Here is a 5,289-nt window from a genome sequence, read left to right as displayed (position 1 = left end):
TATACTTTTTTTAGTGCCCTATTTGCATCATTTTTTACGCAAATGCGGCTCAAATTACAAAATATAATAGTATTTTGAGAGTTTGTGCCGCTTTTGCGTCAAACAATTAATCAAATGCGGCGCTAAAAAAGTATAAATACGGGCCTTAGTGCTCCTGAGTCCATTCAGTGCTATGCAGGTGCTAATTTGTATAGTATCCATTTAGGAATATGGCTTCCTACCCATTTGCATTGACAGCGTGATGCTCTTGATGGCACTTAAGTGAGTACCACGGCTGGAGTACCCAAAAGGATATTATTAACTACTTGGATTACAGTAACGGACTGCCTAGAGAGCACATGGGTTGAGTCGGGACATGGGTGGCAGTACAGCTTTATTTGTGGCGGGTCTTCCAGATACAAACTGACTTTGACATGCTTCCTCAACTTTACAGGCAACATGCATCTTTTACTTCATCTAGCATTCCCTACTAGTATTTATTTTTCTAAAAGTTGTTTTTCGGTATTTCCTCATGCATACTGTGAAATGAATTACCCCTAAGAGTCTGGGTGAGTTCATCCTGTGGGTGGATGTTCTTGGCAGGCCTCAAGTGATACTTTCATAGTTGAGACTAAAGGTAGTATGAGTTTCTCACAGTGCTTGTCACTACATCATAAAGGTGTCCAGATTACATGCTCATCTAATCCTTGGCCTTGACGGAGCACATAGTGCAATGGTCACATTAATTCTAATTGAAATATAGCCTTATATGCTGTTGCCAAGGTCTATACCATTTGTTAAAGGCTCTGAACCAGAGTTATAGGGCCGAGCTGCAGGCGAGGGCCTATAACAAGGTTGAGGACCTTAAACAACTGGTATAGCCCAAGGCAGATGGGGTATAAAGCAGTGCTTAATTTATAAATAAAAAGGTGCTGGTGCCCAGAGCGCTCCTCTTAAACACGCGGCTGCTGCAATTAAATGTATGAACACGGAATACTGAGGTGGTGTAATCCTGAAGCCATCTCGGGCCTCTTCAATCCATTTACAGCCAATGCCCCTTCAGCTCACTCTTGCAGCTTTCTACTTTCTCCCTTTGTGACGCTTTTTTGTTTTCCACTTCCTCCCTCTTTCCCATATGTGTCTTTTGCTCGCAGCAAATGCTTGAGGCAGAAGAATAAGCCCCGCCCTCAAAAATAAGTGCCGGTGCCCAACACCGGAAACAGCAAGCACAAATTAAGCACTGGTGTAAAGCTTTTGGAGCATTCCACCCACAGAGGCTACAATGTTCTAAATTAAAACAAGGAGAAATGTAGAAACAGACATTGGAATGTCGTTGCAGAAGGTCTGCACTGCCATTATTGGCCCCAAGCTACTCCACTGTCTTCAGTGGAAAACCCAACATTCCAGTGTTCTAATTAGCATCATGTGAAAGAGTGTGAAGGAGCTATACACAGCTGTCGGAGTAATGACAGAACCAAAGGAAAAGAAAAGAAAATGCTGTCTTTAAAGGTGAAAGAGGGAGAGAGAGAGGGTATGATGCAGGGAAGGTGTCACAAGGAAGTACATAACGCAGTGGCGTAACAATTGTCTCTGCGGTGCCGGGGTGCCTTGAGCTCCAGGGGGCCTCCCAGGCACTCTGAGGGCCTGAGAGCTCCTGACTGGGTCTGAGCGTGGAGTAAGGGCTGGCTTTAGGGCAGTGCAACCCTGCACTGACTTTGGCATGGGAGCTGTGTTTAAAAATAACTTATGGGTTGAGAAGCACTGAACTTGCTTGTGCATCCAGCAGTTTTAAGGCAGCAATAAAAATGTCAAGATAACGCTTGTGATTAATGTTACTGCTGGTGAGAGATCCCAAGTTTGTCTAGTGGCAGTTTTTACTTATCATAAAGTAGCGCAGAGGGATAATGTGCCTGCTGCAAAGGAAGTGTACCATGCAGATCACAAAACTGTGAGTGAATTAGGAGCAGCTGTTCAAAAAAGAAAAAGAAATGTATGTCAGAGAGGAGCTATGGAGAGGGGAGGAGCACTGTTGGGGAGTGGTAGTGAGGGAATTCTTTGGGGGGCAAAAAAGACTATTGCACCAGGCGTCACCAGCGCTAAAGGTGGCCCAGCATGGGGAGGAGCCTTCATGTATTTTGTATGGGGGGCTCTCAAGTTTTGTTACGCCACTGACATAAAGAAGCGTAGTGAAAAGTGAATGGTGACCAGAAAGGAGATGATGCGTGGGATATGCAAATAATGGATTTAAGAAAGATGAGCAGGGAAAAGTGTTAAACAGAGTGAGTGACTGCAGAGGAAAGTGGTGCTAAGGGCAGAACAGGATCCAACACCGCAACCCTTTCAACAGACATTAGTAATGTTTCATTCACTGTCTCACATTTTAAGAGTTGAAACATTTTCAATGGTAATGATTCACAAAAGGTCATTGTTGTTAATCATTTATTTATTACTGCTAACAAGCATTGGTAGAGCCAAAAGGTCTGACTTGTTTTAGACACGTGTCTGTCATTGTGTGATATGTCTGGATGTAGTCAGAGAACACTCACAGAGAGGCACCCAAGTACTGGCCAGGCATGCTGGGTGAAACACAGGATTTTAAGTCACTTGTTTAATCCATGCCATTATCTATATATGTCACACCACTTGGAAAGTACTCCTAGTTATGGTTCTTCACGTTTTCAGCATCCATCCCCAACTCTTCTAACCCAGTTTAAGCACTGGGTGGCAATGCCTAGGAGGTGAAGATTGGTGTAGTGCTTGTGGGGAAGTGGCTTTGTGTGGATGATGTCATACAGAATGTTTGTTTTCTGTGAGTGAAAGAAGCTTGCTCTGTTTGATTCAGTTATGGGCTTGGCTGTGTTGCTTTTTGTAAATATGCCCTTCTACCATACATCCCAGGCCCATGCATGATGTACTGCTTCGGTCCAGGTTTTTTCTTAGAAATGTAGGAGTTGTAGTCCTGTTTTATAACAAAATAAATAAGGCTACAATCTGACTGGTGCAGCACATCATACATAGGCCTGGAAAGCTTAGCAGGACTTCACAGACTAATATCCTGCCTAGCACTAAGGCCCAGAGTTTGTACAACACACTCCTGTGCAGGATAGCGGCAAAACCAAACCCCACCCATGAAAATTAGGTGCAATCAGGATGGAACAAAGGGATAGACAAGAAAACCAAGAATTAATTTTTCACACATGAGCACATCTTTCTTTGAGGTTACCACTTCACTCTATGTCATCACTTACTCTGTTTCGAATCCTGGTCTTTTTAAACTAGAAATCATTGCTTTCAGGTGTGTTAGTCTAATTGTCCCGATGGAAGCAAACCAAGAGCCTGATATACAGTTTAGTGGATGGGTTACACCATCACAAATGTGGTGGATATCCCATAATCTAATTACAAGTACATTGTATTCTATGGCATCTTCTAATAAGGCAGAGAGAATATCTGCCACATTTGTGACGTAGCAACTCACCCGCTAAACCATAAATTAGATCTCCAGACTAGAACACCCAGAATGCACTAGGTTATAAAAGGAAAGCCCTAGACTGGAAACTGTGTCAATAATGACGTGGAGTTATATGGCCACCCTAATCTGATTAGAGCTAGAGTGGTTGCTTTTGTAGCTCGCTAGCCCCAGTCGCCTTCTTCAGGGCATTCTAGGCACCTATTGCAATTAGCTTGAGTGTGACAGTGTGAGTCATCTCACGTGTTTAATAGTCACCGGCTTCCTGTTGGGAGAAAGGAAAAGAAGGTTATACAAAAAAGCAGAGTGGGAGGTTGTATGACCTTAAAGTGTTAATCATATATCATATCACTCTAACTCTGACGTAAGCATTGTCCTTAAATCAGTTTTATCAGCTGCATATATCTCAAAATAACAACCGCTGCGTATTATAAATCTCAGTATTATCAGGTGCATTCCTAAGGCATCTAATGTAAAACTCCGACAGGTGGTGATGGAAGCACTGATCATTGGCTGACGTCTCTGAGATAAATTACCTTCCTGAGAGAGGCCCACTGGAAACACCCAAGAACAGCACGTTGCATTTTACCAGCCCTGCCTGCAAACTATGAAATAGTTCTACAGTTAAGAGCACAGCGTCTGCCGGATTAGCAAGCACCTGTGGCCATGTCTTTTTGTGTTGTGTTTGAACATTCAGGCACAGGACCAGAAGGATGTCTTTGGGGGTGGTAGACTGAGTCCTGGTCCATGAGTTTAGAGGAGGTGTCTTCAACCAGTTTATCACGAGCTACCAGTAGCTCCCAGACCCTTTCAGAGTAGCTCACAGCATTGAGTTCATGTTTGAATAAGCACAGGGTGACATTTTTCCTTTGTAAATTAAGGGAAGGCTGTGCTTATTGTACATTATTATCTTCAGGCTACAGATAGCAGGGCCTCATAATGTGCACTGTTGGAGTCAGATTTATGACCTAGGGCACAGAGGTGAAGAACTGAATCCCTGATATTTAAATCTTAAATAAAAGTCATTGTGAACATAATATTGGAAGTGAGAACAAAAGGATGTTTCTCAATGCGTTTAAATCAGAGAAAATTAAAATCAAATGTTAACTTATTATCAAGTTAACTTTTCATTTTAATTTTCTCAATTGTTTTTCAAAGTGTTGCATTAACAAACAGCAGGCCTCTTGCTCTCAGTGGCCAGTAGCATATTGTGCCATTTAAGTAAAAAATACAATAATTTTTTTAAATGGGAGAAATTTAAAGTGCAGAAAAATGTCCCGCACCATGAACATGTTTGAACTTTAAATTTCTCCCATTTAAAAAAACAGTTGTATGTTTATACTATACATGGAACCGTGACACATATGGCGAAATGTATGTCATGTGCCACAAGTACATATGACATATACATCCCATTCATATGCACAAATGTTCATACATCGCCAAAGACCACAGTCTCACTGACATATGTGGCAGCCCTGTTATAGTGCCTCTAGTCCAAGTATTTTGTTCAAACCATAGTGTCTGGCGCTGTGGACATTTGGCTTAAAGTAAAGGAAGTTGGACCTTGGGGTATCTGGTAATAATGCACAGGTTGTTTAGCCTTCGGTTGCTCACAAGGATTTTCACTGATCAAAAGTAGCTTGTGGTACAGAAAAGGTTGGAGACCCCTGGTTAAGAGTCTCTTCGTACTCTGCTGCAGCTCTGCATTCAAAAAGTATTTATGTTTTAGTATGCTGTTTGATATTAATGATCATTTGATTTTGTTGATCTTGGAAAGAATTTGACCAGTTTAGCACATCTGGAAATTAACTGATATGCCTCACTTGAGAGAGTCCTGT

Source organism: Pleurodeles waltl, chromosome 11 (assembly GCF_031143425.1).
Source record: "Pleurodeles waltl isolate 20211129_DDA chromosome 11, aPleWal1.hap1.20221129, whole genome shotgun sequence".
NCBI lineage: Eukaryota > Metazoa > Chordata > Amphibia > Caudata > Salamandridae > Pleurodeles > Pleurodeles waltl.
This window is presented reverse-complemented; position numbering follows the sequence as displayed.